This window comes from Micropterus salmoides, unplaced genomic scaffold, assembly GCF_014851395.1.
Source record: "Micropterus salmoides isolate LMB-PRFRI ecotype aquatic unplaced genomic scaffold, ASM1485139v1 Ms_hic_scaffold_6, whole genome shotgun sequence".
Lineage (NCBI taxonomy): Eukaryota > Metazoa > Chordata > Actinopteri > Centrarchiformes > Centrarchidae > Micropterus > Micropterus salmoides.
Window position 1 is genome coordinate 860,900 of NW_024044348.1, and position 22,662 is coordinate 883,561.

General features: G+C 44.4%; 1 protein-coding gene across 2 annotated transcripts in view; it reads right to left on the reverse strand.

The window, feature by feature from the left end:
• large2 (LARGE xylosyl- and glucuronyltransferase 2) overlaps positions 1–22,662 on the reverse strand; it is a 97,199-nt gene that overhangs the window by 33,973 nt on the left and 40,564 nt on the right. The window contains exon 1 of one of the 2 annotated variants that reach the window (XM_038700966.1): positions 8,361–8,549. The exons of the other annotated variant lie outside the window; for it this stretch is intronic. The gene's annotated coding sequence lies outside the window, so the exon portion shown is untranslated. Of the gene's footprint in view, positions 1–8,360; positions 8,550–22,662 lie in introns of those variants that run through there. 2 annotated transcript variants of the gene reach the window in all.

The window sequence follows — 22,662 nt, forward strand, 5'->3', positions numbered from 1 at the left end:
GAAGCTGGGAAATAGAGAAGAGAATAAAAGGCAGATTTAGGCGATAGAGAGGAGGAGAACCGAGGAGAGAAAGGAGTCAGTAAATAAGATCCAGGCTGAGTTGTGAGATGCGGAGGTGTATTGGCCTTTCAGCCACACTCATAAACCCAGCGAGGATATAAAAGTGAGGGACAGTGCTACTAAAGAGGACTTTAATAGGCACCTTTTGTTGATTCTGCAGGATCTGCACAAAATGCTTACACTTCTGGGCTCTAATTGTAGCCGTAAAAACAAAAGACTCGGCCGGCGATATGAGGAGGAAGCGTCGGAGGACCGCAGCGGTTTGCAGCCTCCTCCGTCATCTAATCAGAGCTGAGAACAGCACTGGAGGGACGGCAGGGGCAGCATGGGAGGAGGCACAACAAATAACTTGGTCTAATGGCTGCAAATTAAAGGACAACACAGAGAGTGGATGCTCAGCCCATTCTTCTGAAACAGTTATCCTGTGACTGTTTACTGACCCCAAAATCATCTTTTACTGTCATTAAGCGACAAACAAAAACTAAGCAAAATGATGGAGCGCTACGTTCATGTCTGCTGTGTTAGGGTTAGTTTTTATAGTACTGTTTCTACAGCTGCATTTTATGTTCCCAATAATCAAAACCGTTGTGTGTTCTGCTGCCCGAGGACACAGTTTATTTTAAGTGGTTTCCATCCACCTGTTTTTGCACACATTTTCAATTTGGACATTACAAAATCTGAGTGGAAGCACAGGAGGGAAAAAAACAACCTCAAACTCTTCAATAAAACATGTTGTGCTTGGCTGAGGGGGAAATCTTGGTGTATTGACAAAAGCAAAATTAAACAAAGTGAATAAATTTCTACGCTGTGGCCATGCCGTCGTGAGCATTTAAACTTGTGCGTTGGCGTCTGCGTCACAATGCTAATTCTAACACTAGCTCTTTCTATGGTTCACCGTGTTGACTCGATGATAATCGTGCTGCTCTTCTAGACTTTCCAAATGTTACTGGACAAAATGGATCAAATTCTGATTCAGTCATTTTGCAGGAGTTCTGATGCACCAAAACATTTAACCACCGTTTTACAGCTGCGGGTTTGGCCAACAGTAAAACTGGCTTCAAAGTACAGAGCACTTCCAAATGCGATACTACCGAGCCGACCAATCCCTGTTATTGCTGTATGCGTCTCCGCAAAGTGTAGTTACATTTTTGGGGAGGTGCACGCCGTAGAGTAAGGCGTACGATATGGTGTACCTACACCAGCTGGGACCTTACGGTGAGATCTAAACAAAATATCGATTCTAGAGAGAGAAAGCATCTTTTAAACCGATCATTTCCTTTATTCCTGGGGTTGGACCTGCAGGGAGTCTCTCCTCTCAGCCAAGGCTGCAGGGGGAACACGGAGTATGATAATGCAATTAAGAGCTGGAAGCAGTGCTTCAGTCCAGCCGCCGTGTCCCCATACAAGGGCTTTTTAGCACCAAGCTAATCACACAGGAGATTCCTGATTAAGGACTAATAATCAGTGGCGCTTCCTGCATTAGTGGAGGACAGAGATAAGAGTGGAGACGGGTAATCAACTCCACTCTGTTGACCTCACTGACCCACACACACCCACACACTACAACAAGCCCTTTCAGACGTGACGTGACTTGAGCTGCACTCGCCACAGCTGACGAGGTGTTCGGGAAAGTAAAAATAGGCTGTGTTTTCAAAACTTCTAGCAGGACTACGTCAATTTGTTGTTACCAACGAGGCAACGGAGATGAATCTGTCCCCGGCTAAGAAGCACGTTTAGCGTACAGGCTACGCACACTGCCTACCTGTTTACACACCTGATACAAGGCTGGAGATGTTAAACAAGATGGGGCTTAACTAAACGCCTAAACTTGTGTTGTACAATTCAGGGAATTCACACAATATCAGCTTTTGCTCCATTTTGCCTTCTGTGCTTGGCTTGCAGCCTCATTTCTATTGGCCATGCAGGTATTCGACCCTGGTTGCGAGCTTTGCACGTGCTTTACTTGACTTAGTGAAAAGACGTCATGGCACGGCACAAGTAATTTGTTTCAGAGCGCGGTGGTGCCGTTGTAGCGTTTTGTCTGAAAGGGCCTTAAAGACAGGAACTGGGGAAGACCCGTTTATGTCTGTATGTTCAAATGTGCTTGTTATTTTCTGGGAGGGTTTGTTCGTTATCCAGTCTTGACAGATTACACACTTCTTTACCTCCCGCTGCCATGAATGCCACTAAAGCGGAACCTGTTTTGCACAAAAGCCGTCTGAAATAACAGAAATTAGCTGTAAGCAAGCTGTCCTCACTGTCATACATCTCCGACATGTTGCCGCAATCTCACACTGCGTTTATATACAGTAATCTAATTATTCCTCCCGGCTTCTGATCATTTAAATTAAGCTGTTTTCATGCCCAGCGGGAGAGCGTCTTATTAGTTTTCTTCTGTGTTAATGCTCTTTGTTCCACACAGAAGCTGAACACACTTCACCTTCCTGCAGAGAAAACCTTTAGGCTTTTTAAAAAACCCTGAAACATGTAAAGACATGATAAAACTGAACAACATGTTATAGAGAGACAAGTTCCTGCCTACATGTCTTGGGTTAACTTGACCCTTTACCTGCCACTCAGTATTTAGTATTACAGCTGCTAAAACTAGCAAGCCTTCCATTCTAGTTCAGCACATACGCAGTTTACAACAAGATCTTCTGAAACGACGCAGCCTTGATTTCACAGGGGGGAGACTAACTTGGCGAACTGACATCTTTTAAAACAAAGACCCTGTAAATGGGTCTTAAATAAGCAATGATAAAAGGTAAATGGTAACAGGCTAAGGGTAAAGCTACATGTCCCAAAAACGTCATCATCCTCAGCTGATCCACGTGAAAGACTTGGAAATAAAGGAGCAGCATTGTTCACACGGAGCAAGGTAGCCCTACCATTGTAGGTACGATAAAGAAAAAGGTTATTTTGTTCTAACATAACCCTGTTCAGTTGCTTATTATATCTTTAAAACAAGTATCTCTTCACTATTAATGTGCTTAACATGCTAGTTTAACCCATTCCTTGGCATAATATTACCAAGCTAACACTCTATACATCAGTCTGTTAGCATTTAGCTCAACAGAGCTGATAACATTGCTGTTCATTGGTTCAAACCAGCTGACAGTTTTAAAATCAGCAACTGCTAACTGACCAGAGTCCACAGACTGTGTTCTGCTGCTTTATCAGTCCATCCATCAGTTAGTGAACCAACTGTACATACTGAGACATAAACAGCAGAATGGGACTCACGCCAAGTATTACTTAGCCCACGTCACCCCCCCCTCACTAAACACACCCTAAAAACAATCAGATCAACCAACCAGCAGGAAACCGCTGGATGGATCGATACGGACTCAGACTGCCCTGATGGGAGAAGAGCGCATGAAACCAAAACCAGCTGAATCCAAAAAAAAGACCATGAATCCCCCAAACCTGAGACAAACCATTGCATTCTTAACATTCGCCCATAAATCAATAACACAGCTGTGACCTGCCGGGTTGTAACTGATGACTATTAAACTCTAGACATGATTAAACTTCATGAGTACTGGGGCTGGTGGGGAAACTTGGAGCAACTTAAGAAACCAACTTTCTAACAATGACTAAGCACTCTGTCCAGAGAAACCTGCTCAGCGTCATCTTTAGGATTTCTGCAAACTGACGGTGCCAGAAATCAGTGCCAACGTGTGAAAAATTAGGCTGCTCTCCATCCTCTGCCCTCCGGCGTTGCTGTTTATCATGTTTCAGCATCTTCCTGCCCTATTTTCCCTCTGCTTCATGACTGCTCTCATCCAAAGGCCTCAGCTGCTCCTCTTTCCCCTGACCAACATCAAGAGCTCTGCTGCAGCTGTTCAGGATGTCCAAACCTTTTGTTTAGCCGTCAAGGATCTGCCCTGCACTGTGCAAACAAACAACTCCTCTGGAAAATACTCCGTTACAGTGCAAGTGAGGAGACGCACAATGAACATATGATAAAAATAAAAGATTTCAGCACTGAGTTTTTGAAACAGTATGTTTTTTGATCCCTTAATGACTAAAAACTATTTTTGCTTTTTGAAATAAGCCACACTCCACAAATGTTTAACTGTTTTACTATAAAAGAGTCAAAGTAAAATAAAATGGGGAAAAACCCTTTTAAAAATGTAAAATCAGGAATTTATCTGATTAGAAGAACAAGCGTTTAAATGAAACTGGATTTTAGAGGAATCTGAAAATGAAGTGGAATCATCATTCACTATTTCAGAGCCGTTTATACTGTTCATATTGTTTAATCTGAATACCAAATCCACCTACCTCAAGTACATAACGCCAGCGCATAATATTTATCCCAGCATCCTTTGCACTACTTGTATTTGTACCTGTATATCACATCCACCTCCGACATGTACATAATGATAATTTACTCCTGCATCCTTGTAAATCTGCTCACTGCACAATTTGTCAATCTGCCTATATTGTTTTTGTGTTCTCTATACTGTAGCCTGTGTTTGATTTTATCATTGTATTATTGTGTAAGTAAGCACATCGTGAGCAATGTGCAATCCTGAGTCGAATTCCTCGTATGTGTCCGCATACAGTTTTAGATACTCTATACTATGGAAATGTTTCTATCTTGAAGAGGGTTGGTTACATACATACGCTGGAAAAAGACATTTTTTGTACCAATTCTTTCCTGGACTTTGCACTGGCACATACTACCTGCAGGAAATAGTCATATGCTCCAACAGCGAAGAAAAGCGCTCACCTCAAATTTGAAGCACATTTAAAATGTGAAGCTCACTCGAACTCTGTGGGACAAAGTTTAACTCACGTTAATCGGGGCTGGTAACAAGCTAACCTGTTAGCATCTTAGCCTGTGGATATTATTCCAGTTTGGTTAATAGTTGGACTACTTTTAGTGCTTGTGATTTATGCGCTGGTCCTACTGCATATTGCTAAGTTCATGTGTTTAATGAAATGACCACACAGCAAATCTGGTTTAGGTAGTGTTCTAGCAGAGAAAGCTTAGAAAAAAAAAAAGTGTCCACAGTGCACAGAGCGGAAGAAACGAGGGGTTTAAAAAGGGCCCCAGCATCTTTTTTGTTCATCCTCCTGGGAGGTTAATCCGGCTGTGCTACAGAAAATGCATATTTCATCACAGAGATCAAATATAAGTCATCTTATCATTCACTCTGACTGTCTGACATTTCTTCTGGTTCTGGCAGGAATGAGCTGCTGTAATAAGTCGACTGTACGGCACACCCTCCTGTTCTGATTTTAATTTGATTCCTTTAGGTCAGAGGCGTGCTCGACTTAATCTGCTGTACTGTTGGCACGCTGGCCCTGCTCTGTGAGGTCGAGTGTATTTCTTTGTGATTTATCAGAGTGAGCTGAGGTGGGATTAGTGGGTTTGTGACCGGGGACGACCTTTTCATTTCATTTCCCTGCACTCCCACAGACGCAGGCAGGAATTCACAATGATACACTGTCTGCCTTTGTCCGCCTCCCCACAGAGGAGTTGAACCACATTACTCATTTTTAAAATTACTCTTAAACGCCACACAGCGTTTTTACATTATCACTGCTGTTCTTGGTGGAGATTTTATTTTATTTTTTTATAAATGTAAAATGTGATAACAGCATCAACAAATCAAGGAATGTCTGCAGGCGTCACCCCGTACTCATCTTAAGTTAGGGAGGCACCAATCCAACTTTTTCAGTCCCGATTCCAAGTCCTGGGCTTTGGGTGCTGGCCGATGCTGAGCACCAACCAGATACAAGTGTAAAATTAACAAGCTCTATTCCCCACTGTGAGGAAGAGACTGTTCTTTGGCATGAAGCTTCTGGAGGAGCTTGATTAAGTTGGTTGTTTTAAGCTGCTTTTCCACCAAATGAACTAAACCCCGGAACTAGGAACCTTTGGAGGAACTCACTGCGTTTCCACCGCAGGGACCAGGTCTAAATGTAGTTCTACTGTCTTTATTTTACCCCCAAAAAGTCCCTGTTCGGTGGGGAAGCACTTTCCAAGTGTGCCGGTACTTTGGGCTTGCCTGCAGGGAAATTCTGAATGGGCGAGTAGAGGCTACTGGCTTTAAATCGAGCATGTCGGAGGTTTTTCTACGACTGATCCTCTTTTTTCCACTGTTAATAATAATAAAAAAAATAAAAATCAACAGTCAGATAGCAACGGCGAGGCCGAGACTTGTGTGGCAGGACTTGCCCATAAGGACTTTAGTACAGTGTTTACGTCAGCTGGTTAATTTGCCTAATCTTCGCAGGTCTTTAGACCGCGGTGGAAACACAAACAGTGGGCTAAAGGACTTTTAGTTCCTTGAAAAGAGATCCGAAGACTTAAAAGTTCTGGGTACATTTGGTGGAAACGCAGCTTTAGGCGTCCCTCGAAACATTGGTTTTGCAGATATTCAATTTTATTAAAAATGCGCTAATTGATGACAAAAGTTCTCATTGCACATTTCATAAACAGCAGGTCTAGACCATTAATGTTAACAACAGAGACAATTCTCACCATGAGCAAGCACTTGGCAACAGAGGCAAGGAAACCTCTTTTAGGAGGTGGAGAAAGCAGATTCTCAATCTGCCTTGACCATGTCCTGTCCATATTGCAAGTAGCCGTTGAACTTCTTGGCGTTTCAAGTGTGATGCAATGCTATGTTAGCTCTCCTAGCAAAATGTTCGGGTCTACCGGTGCACTGCTGACGCAACATGTAGTATATGCACGCAAGTGAACTGAATCGACCGACCGACGGTGATGGATACAACCCGGGTTCGATTCCCACTGTGACAAGACACTTAACGGCTAGTTGCTCCAGAGGCGTGCAACCTCTGCCATATACAGCAATGTCTTGGATAAAAGCGTCTGCTAAATGAATAAATGTAATGTAATACTCGATCTAGCTATTTGAGGCAGAAACAGGCCAGTGTCCGTATCGGAGCATCACTATTTAATCAGTCAGATGATCATAGTGAAAAGGATTGTGCACTAATGGTCCATGGTTTATAAATCATACTTCCAGCAGCATTATGTCAGGGGTTAATTTTGCTTCTATGATTATTAGTAGTTCATAGACTCACCGGCCACTTTATTATTAGGTACACCTGTTCAATTGCTTATTAACACAAATAGCTGCCAATCACATGGCAGCAACTCAATGCATTTAGGCATGTAGACGTGGTCAACACACAAGTTCAAACTGAGCATCAGAACCCGGTACTAGCAAGGTGTACCTAATAAAGTGGCCATATGTGGACCCCAGGACAAGTAACTAGACAAGTAAAAATATAAAAATATAACACTGACCAATCCAAGTACACTTTGGGCAATTAAATGTCTTTTTTATATTTTTAAGTAAATTTAGGCACAGAACATGGTTAATAAAACATGTCATTAAAACACAGTTTAATTGGTTTCAAATTCCATTGGCAGTCAACCCTTTGCACACTTTGTGCATGCTTTGCCATATTTTGGGAGAAACAAATGAATTAGGAATATACTGAGCATGTGCATGAGCTTTGGTAGAAATGGCTTATGTTGCAGGAGGAGGAGGAGGAGGAAGAGTGCCCAGTGATAAAATACATTTTAAAAGCTCAACAGCTTATCTCGTTTTCAGTGGAACTACCACAGAAATATTTCCACTTAAAACTGTTCACAGCGATCAGGGGGTTATTGTTTTTAGAAAAAGAGCTGTTGAGTGTTGTTTTTCCTTTTAATTTTTTAAAAATGGGATTTTCCAATGCTGTGAGCACCACAAACCAATCAAATTCCATTAATCTCCATTGCATTGATGGGGAAGCAGTAATCTCAGAGAAATTAAACCAAAACTATCTGCGTGGATAGAAACCACTGGAGGTGGAGGTAAAACAGCGTGTCTGCTTGTTAAGGCACTTCAACAAACATCAAGAAAACCACCCCCTCCGACAGTACACTGAAACTGGCAGGTGTAAAGGTGCCTTGTAATAACATCTCAAAGGCAAACAGATAAATACAAGTCAGCGGTCGCTCGAGAGATGAAAGGAAAAAAGCTTTGATGAATCGACAGACAGGAAACCTGACGGGAGATCGACGATCTGCACTACAAAGACTGAGTGGAGGAAGACATGCTGGAAGATACTACTCCTGTTTACACACATGCAGAGATACATATTGCTTCCACTCCTACGCCTTCTCACAGTCGTCCTATTCCACTCGCTTCATGTCCAGTTCTGCTTTTTCTTAAATCAAACTAACAAGCCAGCAACAAACACCTTCAAGGCTGCACACACACGTGAACCAGTAACCAGCAGCAGCGACCTTTGCCCAGTCGTCCTACCTGAATATTTCCCTTCCTGCGTTCAGCGGGATCTAAACATGTTCAGCAGCGCAGAGTGAACTGAGTGCTCCTCCTTCTCCTAATCCTCCTCTTTCAGAGCTCTCCAGTGCCAACAATAAACCTGAGAGCTCTTTTCTGTCTCTCGGCAGACTTTTGTCCCAATTCCTCAACCTCTGTCCCTGCTTCATGCCCTCCTTTCCTTCCCTCTGCCGCTCTCCTCCCACTGCTCCTCCTCCTCCTCATGCACAAACATGCCATAAATCGCCTCCACCTCCGAGGGAGCGGCTCCGATTTCAGCCCCCCTCTCCTTCCTCTCCTCTCCGGGCTTTTTACTGAAACGAGTTCAGCTCCCGTCAGACAGATTGGGGGGGGGGGTGTGGAAAGAGGGAGAAAGGAGAGGTGTCATCTTACATACTATCAGGAATAATAGAGAAGAGCTGTTTTCTCGAGCTGTGGAAAATCTTTTGAGACCAGAAAAAGAAAGCATTTAGATTCGGTTGCCTCTGTGAGTGCAGGAGGGATAACAGGCTCATCTACTGCACACAGCATTGTTTCAGCCAGTGCACCATCGCGTGCGACTGGTCAACAAGTCAAGATCTTCACTTAAAGCAAGACTGCGTGTGTGCCTTTCTGATGCTGTGTTCGTGTTAGCAAATGTCTTTACCCAAAACTGTCAGTTTCCATCCTGCAGGCGTTGACTCAGACGCTGTGGTAGTGGTTGCTAGGAGCAGCTAACTTAATGTTCCTTCAGTCGTAGAAATATTTTCCCAAACACAGCCATTCACAGCACAGACAGAACACGAACATCATTCATGAGAGATGACCTGCAATGTTCGAACTGCTGCAAATGACAGCAGCAAGACCCTGACTATGGAAAAGGGTTTTCAGTAGGGCTGCTCGACTTTGTATACTTTACAAGCACAGACCAGGTAAAGCAACGCTTAACACGCCTGGTTTAAGCACACATAAAGTTAATTGTAAAGCAGGCTGCAGAAGGAGCCACAGGGGTTAGCTCACAGGAGACTCCCATTTTATTTTGTCCTCTCACGGCTCACATTTCTCTTAAACTATGACAAATGTTCACAACTTTGTCCTTTTCATTACAGTTTCTGACGCTGTACAATGCAACTGCCCGACAACTCCCTCCAACTTCCAACATGACAGGTTTAACCTCAGATTAATGCCACCTGCCCGTCAGTGGACACACCAGAATTATTTCAGTGAAGACCAATATGTTTCAAACACGCCAGTGATGTACTCAGGAGCGGCCTAGTCAAAGCCCAGGACACATAGCCACACAGTAACTAGACCACATTTAAACCAGAACTGACCGCTTTAGATCAAGGCACCGGTTTAATATATAACCTGTCCAGGAAACCGGCCCTGATGTTTCACTCCTCTGGCTGTGACTGGTATGGATGAACATTAACAAACACATGGAGTACCTGCAGGTATTAGCTCGTCGCTTTGGATATGCCAAACACGATTTCACTGACTCATCCTCTGTTTTTCTGCGCCCGCAGGCACGAAGGTAAGTTCCGCATCACGATGGAGGGAGTGCTCTGTAATTACAGAGCACAGACCTACAGTGTTTGGCAGCGCCGGGTCGAGAACCCGCCGGAGCAGGCCGCATGCCTGAGCTAACGAAGCTGTGCTGATAGATGCTTCATTACGGATGGAGATCAGTGGGGCGGATCGGCAGGGAGGCTGAGAACCGAGCACCTCCGCAGCTCTTATCTCTTCTCCGGAAACAACTCGCGCGCTATCTGAAGACGCAGCCTCGGGGAAAACTCAACACTGCACATGAGCAATGCCAGGAACGTCTGTAATCACCTACTGTAACTTAAACTGTGTGCAGAGCTCTGGGCCTTCTCTACCTGGAGCCTCACTTTATTTCCAGGAGGTTATTCCAGGTTATTTTCAGCGACACAGATCAGTAACACAAATCTCTCTCTATGCAATTCATTCTTTAGCTTCTTCAGTGCAGATACTGTAGGAAAACAAACACATATGTTCACTGTCCACATTTCCTCATTGTGCTGATAAAAAAAAAGGCATCCGAGCAGCAAAAGGTTTCTTTGAAAACATATTTTCTGTCACAAACTCCTGGGAGGGAGGTTGAGTGCTGTATGGAAATAACGTGGAAACAAAAGGCTTCAGAAACACTAAAACCCACAAGAAACGTCCCAAACAGACAGCAGGCCTTTGAGAAAAAATGGTTAAAATAAATATAACTAAAACGTTGTAGGTTGTTTAAACATAACGTATAATAATTCTGTCACAACCACAGAAGCCTCATGGGAGCTGCAGTTGTTGGATGCTAAGACTCATGGGATATGTTGTTGTTGATTAACAAAGAAATCTTTGTGGTGGAACCTCAGACTGATAAATAACTGTACAGATTTTCAAATTATTATTATTTTTATCGTTTGATATTTTAGTAATTGTTTTTACATTTGATACTGATTTTTTTATTTATTATTTGTCTATTAATATATACACACGCTTAGTTTTTAAATTTTATTTTTAATATGCTTTTTTAAACACACACACACACACACACACACACACACACGGTTTTATTTATTTATGTTAATTTTAATATATTTTTATTTATTTATTTTTTTAACACACACGCTTACGGTTTTATTTATTTATTTTATTTTTAATATATGTTGTGAGAGAGAGCGAGAGACTGCAATAGGTTGGTCTTCTTTTCATGTCAGCAACAGAAAATTCTCTCTCATTCCCTCTGAGATGAAACCAGGTTTTTAACAAACAGGTCAGCGGGTCAACAACACTTTCAGAAATTTACTCCAAGAAAAACAACACCTTTTATTTATTTTTATTGCCGTCTCTCCTCTGGCTGCGAGAGGATCAGGTGACCGTCCTCTAGACGACCTGACAACTTAACACCAACACTTCCCTCCTCGTTCAGGGGTCAGAGGTCAGGTTCAGGTACGGGGGGGGGGGGGGGGGGGTGTTACTGCAGGCGGGTAGCACATAAACAAGGAGTGGGAGAAAGGTGAAGAGACGGAGGATCTGGTTTCCTTGACGAACATAGAAAGAGTCCGGCGGAGGAGGTGGTGGGTGTGAGGGGGTTCAGTGGACAGGCGAGGGCAGGGGTGAGGAGTTGGGTTTCCTCCCCTCCCACCTGCTGCACATCCCTCTTCCTCCTCACTTCCACAGAAGTCTGAACTCTGCAGAGTCTCAAACGTATCTGCTTCATCGATACGACACAGAGACCTGAGGACAGCAGGCGCAGAGCAGACTCATACAGGTTTCTTCTATTCCAAAATTAAAATATGGTAAAAACACATTTTCCCCACTTTCATTTGCAGTATCTCTCCCTCCCTCCCTCTCCCCCTCCCTCGAAGGTTAAAATCAAGGGCAACTGGACTTGGTTGAAGATACTGGAAGACGTTTCGTCCCTCATCCAAAGGACTTCTTCAGTTCTGACTGACTGGCAGGGAAACTCAGCTATTTAACCTCAGTGGGGTCGTTGGCCCGGGTCATCGATACCGCTGGTTCGTTAGTGTTCCTGGTTGCTGTGACGACAGTCGTTACAGTCGTTAAGACTACCTGTGGCCGAGACTGAACGACCATCGTTGGTATCTTCACCTGAGGCCAATAGGTTACGTTTGTTGAGTTTCCTGGGAAGTGATGAAAGGACAGCATTGTAAGTGGGGGATAAGTGGTGGCGTAGACCCCCTCCTCTGTTCAATGACGGCTTCTCAACCCTGGTGTAGATGCTTCCTTGACACCTCTTTCAAACCATCCATCTTCTCTGTCTAAAATGTGCACCTGGTGGTCCTCAAACGAGTGTCCTCTGTCCTTCAGATGTAAGTAGACTGCAGAGTCTTGACCTGAGGAGTTGGCACTTCTGTGTTGACAACACAGACTCTAGACAGAGAAGATGGATGGTTTGAAAGAGGTGTCAAGGAAGCCGTCGAAGGAGGGAGGGAGAGATGGAGGGGGAGAGAGAGAGTGAGAGAGAGAGCGAGAGAGTGAGCGAGCGAGAGAGCGCGAAGGAGGGAGAGAGAGCGAGAGAGTGAGTGAGCGAGAGTGCGAAGGAGGGAGAGAGGGAGGGAGGGAGAGAAGGAGGGGGAGAGAGTGAGAGAGTGAGCGAGAGAGCGAAGGAGGGAGAGAGGGAGGGAGGGAGAGAAGGAGGGGGAGAGAGCGAGAGAGTGAGCGAGAGAGCGAAGGAGGGAGAGAGAGCACGAAGGAGGGAGGGAGGGGGGGAGAGAGTGAGAGAGCGAAGGAGGGAGAGAGCGAGCGAGAGAGAGCGAGAAGGAGGGAGAGAAAGCGAGAGAGTGAGCGAGTGAGCGCGAAGGAGGGAGGGAAGGAGGGAGGGAGGGAGATAGCGAGTTGGTTAAAATCGGCGCATGAAAAACCAATCGCTGGCCTGTTGTTGCCGAACCAATCGCAACAACCCTAGTTTCCACTGCCACGAACCTCCGCAACCCTCGCTGACGGCATGCTGTCCAGACTGTGGCTGACGGTGAACAATATCTAAAGGTAATATTTTTTCAATGCAATGCTTTTGACCTGCCAGCATGTAAAAAGTAGCTAGCTCGTTGTGCGTACCGTACGTCGTGGTCAGGGTCAGCGGGAGGTTTGACCAGGCAGCGTCCGTCGCCAGAACACCGGTACGCCTGACCCGATCCGGGAAACGCTCCGCATGGGTGTCATTTTGGGGGAACGGTCATATATGTTGTTTTGGGACACTTGAACACGGACCTATTTCACCGTTTAGGTAGGAGGATGTGTTGCATCAGCAGGCGGCCTCGTCAGGGAGCTGCTGTGGAACGATGGTCGAGCTCCCCCTTGTGAGTTTAGGGAGGTGGTGCCTTTACTGGCTAGCGTTAAATACATATTGTTCTACTGTAGAGAAAAACACAGTGATCACAAAGATAGAAGAACTAGAACACCTCTGCTACAGGAACCAATCTTACTGCTAATTATCCGTTTGTTATTCAGCCATCATAACCAGAAAGGAATAATGGAAAAAAAGTTGTAAAGTTCAGCTACTTTAAATGAAGAGAGCAGCGGATCGGTGTGTGATAGCGGAGAGGATCTCTCTCCATCTCTTTCAGTGTAAACATGTGCTGCCCTCTGGCTCTGCTGCCCACCCACACTGACTGTATAAATAATATGACAATAGACATTCACACTAACACACAAGAGCTCTCGTGTCTGTTTCTCTGTGCTCCGGCTGCCTACACACCGCAGATTCATATACACAAAGTCCGCTTCAGGGCGGTCGAGTGGGTCAGAGGTCCTACTGAGAATCTATTAAAAGCAATCAGCTGTTGTACATTCACCCACATAAATACAGCTTTATAATGTCCTCCAGAACAAACACGCCATAATCTCTCTGTGGGGGTTTATAGGGATCGATACAGATGACTCAACGATTGCTTGGCCAGTTTCTTAGACTCCGGCCTTTAAAAAAACTTACTTTCTTGCAAAAGAATAAGTTCCTGCAGAGTTGCCCCAACATATGGCCGCTGTCCATGCCCTCTTTCAGCCAGTTTCCACGGTAGCAGCTGAAAATGTGACATCTTCATGCACACAGTCTCAGGATATTTTGTTTCTGCTGTTCCCTGCTTGCTTTGGGCCGAGTTCAGAGCTAATTCAAGCCACCGTGCTGGAGATCCAGGTGGTAAATTATTATGTATGTTACGCTCGTACCCAGAGATGTTTACAGGCTTTTTAAGAACGTGCACACCGGACGCTTCAGTCCAGAAACAGGACCACAAACTCCGCGTTTATACTGACAGGGTTAGAGGTACCGGGGACTTCACGTGATCAAACGTGACACGTCGTCAGCTGGTTGAAGTCCAGTGACGCCGAAGCTTAAAATGGTGAAATAAGCTACTAGAAATTGAAAACTATAAATCAGGGGTCTGTGCTAGCGGGTTATATTTTCTGTCACGTGCACAGTGACCTGGAGGGAAAAACAACAAAGTGGCTCACACCGCGACTCCTCCGTAGAGACGCCGCGAAAGTAGTCAAACTTTATTTGGATCAGCTTTCAACTTAACAGAAAGATATGACCACAAACTGCAAGTGTTGGGCATATCCGATCCACTTAACGTTACAGGTCCCTGCCGCCGCTCGACTGCGGTAATGTTTACTTTTACCTTGTAGGGAATCCCTCACCTAACACAGCCCAGGCTCGTCTCCTCCTCCATAAGCGCGTCCGAAAGCACAACAACCATCCAGCATTTTGTTGTTCGTTTTCCTCGGAATGAGACATCACGTGAAAACTATGAATAGATAAAACTCAAAGTTCTGGAATCGTCATGTTTAAGCTGCACCTGCCTCAACATCCTAAATCACTTGATACGAATCCATTAGCAGCCTGTTAGCATTAGGCTGAAGCTGGTGATAGTCTAGTCTGACAATGTAGTTCCAAAAGGTCCTGGTCCATGGAAAGCATGTGCCGGCTAGATAACACTAAAGGGTAAGAGAAAATAAGGTTGTGATTTGGATGGACTGACTCCACCTGTAAACCTGCGTCTAACTGCAGTTTGCAGCTGAGTTTTCCACTAGAAACACCAGAGAAATCTTGCAACATGGAGCTCAGCGGCCCGGAGGCGACGGCTGCTCCGTCATGAAACTCAGCGGAGGCAGAACGAGAGCCTGCGGGTAACAAAACTACCAGCTGCTCTTTCCCTGACCCTGACTCAGATACCATGCTCCATCTGACGCTGCAGGGCCGCTCCGTCCGCCCACACACTCCGTCCTTCCCGACGTCCAAAACGGTTTCTTCACGGTCATGACTGCTTCATGATGTTTACACTGAAATATCCAAACACAAGGACTCATTCTTTCGGTTTTGGGCGGCACCGTTTCATCACATTTCAGAATCAGAAGTGCTTTGCTAAACAGGAGATCAAGTCAGAGCATCTCCAAACGGGTCTGCAGGGGGGGGGTCAGTACCCATCAGATGCGGTCCAAGCAGTGAACCGGCGACAGGGTCACGGGCGGCCAAGGCTCACCGATGCACGTGTGGTCCGATCCAACAGACGAGCTGCTGTAGGTCAACCTGCTGCTGGTTCTGATAGAAAGGTGCCAGAACACACAGAGCATACAGAGCGTAGTCCGTGCCTCGACGGGTCAGGGTTGTTACGGCGGCAAAAGAGAAACCTACATTAGGACCAGCGGGCGGTCATAATGTTATGGCTGATCTGTGTGTGTGTAGAAATCTAAAAATATAAAAACACTATAGTATGTGACAGAAGTGTAATGGATCATTTCAGATGTCTTCTTGTTGATAGCTTCCCATTATTCCAGTACAATCACATATTCATGTTCTCTCAGCAGCGACGTGTTGTTTCGGATGGAAGCTTTATTAATGAAACAGTCTGCGGTTCTGCTGTAGATTTCAAAGCGAGGCTGGTGTTCTACGGGGAGCGGGGTTCAGTTTGTCAGATCTGACTTCATTCAGCTGCATTATTCTCTACAGAATAACTATGTATATTAACACTAGCCAGTAATGGTGTTAGATTAGAGCTGCTGTCATTTAGGATGATATATCGGCCTCGTGAGTGCAGGTATCAGCAGATGCCAGATATCGATATCACTTTTCTCTCCTAGAATTGAAAATGACAGTTCTGTGGGTTTGAACAGTGTTTGGTTGGATAACATCGCAACAGAAGATTGCGTTGACTCCCTTTTAATTACATGTTTAATAGACCTTGAATTTCTGCGATGCACAAATCAAAAAATTATCAATCTAATGTAATTTAAATATAATAAATAAAACTTGCTGTATGTGCAAATGCTGCCCGGTGCCGTCCTCCCATATTGTCAAAGTGAAATGGATGTAAAGTTGATTTAGTACGGTCACAATGATCTGGTTCATAGGAGTTTACATCATCATTTAAACAAGGCAGGATTGTGATTTGGACTAGACCTAAAATGATTTTCATGTTTAACTTTTACAGTAATGAAAATAAAACATAAGAAAATCTTAATTTGACTAGAATGCGTCCACAGGCCATAGAAAATGTTTGTTTCATTGATTTGGTTGTCCCTGAACGTTCATACATGTGAGCAGAAAATCTGAACCGTGTCATCTTCACCACGGGGTGTAACCTTAACCTTACTGGATCAAATCAGAAACGTAAAAAAAATCTGATCAGATCTGTGTCTCGGGACAGAAAAGATACAAAATCAGACAATGTTCGAGCTGCAAGTGTGAAGATTTCTCTCAGGGTAGGACTGGACGACATGGCCAAAAATGATAAAGATAAAAAGTTTCATATCTTTCGATATAGATAATTATCACGGTAAGTGATTTAAACTCTTTACAAATCTGAGGTAGAACATTCAAAACAAGATAAAATCTTTAACAAATATGCACAAGTAAAATTAAGTTTGTCCCCCGTCCTCAACAAAATAAACATCTTAATAAAAAAAGTCCTAAACTGTGTTTGATTCAAGTGAATAAAATCAAAAATTGTTTTATTGTTGCTGAAAAAAATGATACTGCGCTAATTATTGTTTTATTGTCCAGTCCTATCTCAGGGGCTTCAGATTCATCCAAACATGCAGCAGCGGTGCAAAAACACCAACGCACACACAAACACACCCACGCTGCTCCGTTAACCCCGTCTGCAGCCTCTTCCTGTCCCTCGCCTTAATAAGCCGCTCTCCGTGCTGTCACGGCTGTCAGTCGTCAGCGCTAACAGGACCAGACAGCAGCGGCGACACGCTCTGTATGGGACACACACACACACACACACCTCTCACAGCAGGCTGAAGCCATGTGACCTGAAAGCTACACGAGTCACACATATCACCACGCTGTTCACATGCCGCACGTCCGTAAAAAGATTTCTGGCCACCATTTCTGTGTACACCTGAGCAACAGGGAAATGACGAAATCTCTTCTTCTACGTCCTCTTTTCAGTTGACTAAAACTACAAACCTGGAGTGGGACCGACAGCCGGTTACCGCCGAGTGGCAGCTGTTAAACCTGAGTTCAGTCCCGCCTCCTGCTCTCTGTCATCACCTCTACTGCAGCCATTTTCTTGCTCTCATTAAAACATTTTTCAGTTGGTGTCGTCAGGCGACAGAATTCATTCATCGCAGCCCATAAACAAGCTGCTGTACTGCAGGTTCAGGTATTTGTACCCGTCAGTAGATTTGTTTTGCTCTCCCTCAGTCTTCCGGTGCTGGAGAAGGTTTTCCATCATTTCAGTTGTATGGGCTGCCGTGTGGTCTTCTGGACAAGACTTAAGCATCCACTTCAATGCTCGATCTCTCTCGCCATTGTTTAGCTAAAGCACCGTAGCCCATGTAGGCGGCCAGCCTCAAAAACAAAATGTCGCTCTTGTAACAACATGTGCAGTACGGCATTTTAAGCTGCTGCACCACTGCTGTATTTTCATTTTGTGCAGTCTGCGGGTTGCGTCTGCAATTTTCAATATTCGTTTTCCTCAGCGTGCAACCGGCGTACAAACAAAAATAATCTGCCCCTTTTTTGCGAGTATGAGCAGAAACACTCTTCACATAACCTGATGTATTAAAGCACGGTTAATAGACGAGTCATCCTCGCATTTTAGAAACACAGACGGTAGATAAACATAGTGAACGTGCTCAAGGCTCCAATCATCACCAAGTAATCACTGCAGTGATTCAATCATTTTATAAGTGAGGAGATGCCATCTGACAAAATAAACATAATTCCTGGTTAATGACAACAACCGAGTGATCGGCTAAATCGACGTCTAAAATGAGGCGTTTAGCGTGGACAGGAAGTTGTTCATGCATGAAGGCCGCTCGCCGGGCGGCTTAGGTCACCGTTTTGTAAAAGTCTAGACTCGGATCAGAAAAAGCTCCCGTGTGTTACAAACACTTCTTCTGGTGATTATTTGAAGGACTTGTTGAGTCCCAGAGGGGGTTTGTGTCTGAATTAGTTTAAGCAAGCAAACATCTTTTGTTAGGGTTAATCTTTGGTCGGGTTAAAATAACAAAACTAATAGCTTGATGTAACATTCCTTCTTTCGAGCTGTGGCTACAAAAGAACAAATCAGTTTGTTGCGGGAGGAGGAATTTTTCAGCGAGTCTTTGTGAGAGGCTTCATCAGTGCAGCAGCTGATGTTTGGCTGAGGATCAGACCCAGTTAGCAGTTTAGGCCAAATCTGTCAGCATGTCGGCTCATTAAGAGCCTGAAGCTCTATTCACACAGGACTGGTATTACCAGGGGACCTCATGTGATTTAGAAATTACCTTCATTCTTCTCCATTCATTCGTCTTCTCCTGGTGCGCCAGTATTCACGTCCACAACCTGCATGTGTGCGTGCTCACTGCACTTTGATGCTGTGCGACCTCGTCGGGCTGCCGTTAATGTGGCGAGTCACGTGCTGCTTTTCCTGTGCAAGGCGCATTAATGCTGCTGTGATGGAGGCTCCCTCCTGGTCTGAGGTCAGCTCAGGACACGGATCGCCGGTACCTCTACCAAGAGGTCTCATGATCGATAGATCTGTTTGTAAATTATTAAAAAAAAATTTTAATCTCATCTTTTGTCATTAACAAACCTGGAAAACTGGAGATTTTCTTTTAAAGCCATGATCGGTTTGAGAATAAATCGATACTCCAGGTGTTGTCGTGTTATTATGATCATCTTTCTGAATCTGTTAAAGAATTCCTCCCAAGATTTTTCATTGTGTTCATTCTATTTTAACCAATTTCAACACCAATTATGCAACAGCACATCCAATCCAGGAGGTGTGAAACTGATTCACCGGGACGGGACAGGATCTCTGTGGATCAGCAGCCAAAAAGGGGGGGGGGCTGGGGGTGAAATTCAAAGTGCTGAGATGGAGCTGCCGTGTGCTGAAGCTGCTTCAGGATTTGATTTTGAGATTGTGGCGGCTCAAATGTCACATACCAAGAGGGCGAGCGAGGTCCGGAAAGAGAGAGAGAGAGAAAATGATTAAGTATAGTCTGAGAGTTCATTTGCCCCGCGGAGTCCCGGCTCCATTTCTTCCCATCCACCTCCAGAGATTCATCTCTCTGACAGCACGGAGAGGTGTAGGTGTGTGTGTGTGATAGTAGATGCAGTGAGGAGGAGGAGTGACATCCATTAATAAAAGCCTTTCACTGTACGAATCACATGTTGTCTCCCTCAATCTTCGTTCGTCACTCTTCCCTCCATCAATCTCCTCCCACTCATTTCTTCAGCAGTCACAACGAATGTAGTAGACGGCTCGGCAGGAGGGCCCCGTCATTTACTCCCTATGAAGGAGAGGACAGCAAAGCACTATGGGAGGGCGGTGTTGTTTGGAGCTGAAATGCGCTACTGGCAACAAATCCGAGTCTTATTTTCAGAGCTTTGGAGAATAATTTCCATCACTTATGAGAACATTTTGTTTTTATTGCTGAAATCACACGACGCGGCTTCACAATGGAGATGATTAGAGCGAGCAGTCCGCAATCAAATAACGTTAAACTGAATTACTGAAACCTAGTTATTTATTACATGCATTGTACACATGCTCATAACCGAGGCTGCCATTATCCAGTATTTCTATAAACAACAACATCAACAGATGCCCGTCAGCTGTTAGGTGTAGGTGAAAAAAGTGCAGCATCACTTCACTACAGTCAGTAAAAGGTTACGGCAATGTTAAAGGTAAAAAACCTTGTGTATGTATGTATCTGCAGATTAATCACGAGTCACCAGAGGATCATCCAGAAAAATGATTTAAACAAATCCCTGTTTAGGAGACATGTTGAAAAAGCTATTCTTCTGTTTGGTCATGTGACTGATCGAGCGATGAAGCCACTTCCCCACGATTCAGTAGTTGGAAAGTTAAGATAGAAAGAAAGATAGACACTATTTATTTGAAATTTAGGCAAAAAAAAGGGAGTAGGTTGTAGTGAAAACACAATCCTTGATCCAAACATGGAAAATAGGATCGATTTTGTCCGCAATGTTTGTGGCAATAGCAGAAAACAGGTGGACAATTCAAAGTAGGGGTGTGCCAAAATATCGATACAGCAAAATATCTGTCTACATTTTTCACTGATACTGTATCGATATCTTCCAGCCCATCATATCGATACATAAAAAAAGAAAATAGCGCTTTGACGGTTAGCTCAATGCTAACACATAATGGGAATCTCCCTTAACGTGCTAACGGACATTAGCATCCCAAAAATACAATCTTAACATAAACTACACATTTTGCTTCACATGCTGAACATCCTGAGTGACATGCTGTGCAAATACCTAAAGAACATATGTTTCCTGAGCTCTGCGTGAAATAAAAAAGAGCTGCTAACTTCACAGGTTTGATCTGCTGCTTCAGCACAGCAGACCAGCTACAGCAACCCCAAAGGGTCAAACCCAAAATTCCCAGCGGCCTAAAAATACAGCTGTCAGGTGGAGAAAGGGCAGCACATATTAGACTGGTACACAGCAAATTCTATTTTCAGCAAAAACTCATTTATGTGCCTTTAATAAAGAAAAGTTTTTATTTACAGACTGAAAGAAATGTGTGCTGCAGAGTTGTGCTGTTTTCTAACAGATTGGAACTGGATTTAAAACAATCTTTGATCCAAATGTGAACCAAAAAGCTCACAGCGTACAGATTTTTCATCTAAAATAACACTCTTCAAACACATTGTTTATATACATGTGGTCAAATATTAATGCACATGTGAGTCATCAGTCCCTAATTTGGGTCTTTACTTCACCTCAAACCCTGACAGAAACTCCCCTGGGCCAGAAAACTGTCCCTCTCCTGGGAACTAATTAAATATGAAGCCATCAGCCTCCCGCCGGCCGATCAGCACATCACACGGCCTCCTAATGCTCGTTATCTGTCCAATCCTGAGGCAGGGTGCAGTGGGGGTGGGGGGGGTCAGAGGTCAGGGAAATAGGAGTGGGAGAGCGGGGCACTGTGGGTGAGTGCCCTGTGGTCATGTCAGCTCACCTCAGTCTGGAAAATGTGGTGGGGGAAAACACTGTGTGTGTGTGTGTGTGTGTGTCCTTGTAAAAGCTCATTACAAGTCTTATAGGTCATCTGCAACCGCGAGCAGAGCTCATCAATCAGTCAGAGGCGTCGCATTTCTGCACACAGCAGGTGCAGGGTTACACTCTGACAGCCCCCCCCCCCCCCCTCACACACACACACACACACACACACACTCTCTACAGGGTCTGATTTAACTATTTAAGGCTCAACTAATCAATAGTTTTTATATTACCAATGACTAAAATGACCACATGTGACGTGAGCGTGTAGCTCGGCGAGACAAACCCACAGAGGATTCTTCACGGTTCAGTCTCAGTGTTTCAATCAGCAGCAGCAGATAAAGCCACAGTACACGAGCTGCTCAGAACCAAAAGCGCAGACACCGTTAGAGACCAGCTTATTTTACAAGACACAAAGTGCACACAGAGTATGAGGACAGTGATGTTTGCCACTGATTCATCATCGTGAGGTGAAAGTGTTGACTTGCTACAAACCAGTGGTCGACAGATGTTAGTTATCTTGGCGGCTGTAAATATCCACATCAGCCATTGACAAACTGGTCTGCCCACGCCCGACCTCTCAGAACTCAATTGTAAGGCCATCACACACCCACTAAATCACCACGTCACTCTACGACCCTCTGGGTGCTGGTCCAGGTCCCGGAGGTGCAGAAGGGCTCCTTTTGGCAACAGCTTGGTACCTGCAGCCACAACAGACCTGAACCAGGAGTGTCGCGATGAGGACGGAGGGATCCCTGCTTCCACCAGTCCTGTCTGCTGTTGTCGTCGTATTGTTGTTTACGATGTACATTTGTTGGGAAATGATACGTGAGGGGAAAGATATTGTTGTATGTTAAATGCACATTGCTGTGAAAAAGAATTCCCCTCTGGGGCAATAAAGTCTGAAGTCTATTTCTACTGAGCAGGGCAGCTGATGGTCATTGACAATTATCTCTAAATGCTGGATATCGGCTTGATTAACGGTCAATACCTGCACTATCTCTGCGGACACATCTGCAGGTGGCCTTGCCCGATTAATCATCATCTTTATCATTATTTCCTACCAACAGTTTCATTTCACCGTGACTCCAGTCTTTCCCGCACCTCTGCTGAGTGGTTTTAGTTTCCTAAATCTAATCCAAACCCTTTGACATCTTGAAAAACATGAATAACTTATCTAACATTATACACTGATAAACGATGTATTTTGCATTTTAGTTATAAGGCTTATTGGTCAGTGAGCAAGTCAAAAGATTTCCGCTTGTACAAGTTAAAAAAATAAACAGTCAAGGCTGCATCTTGATA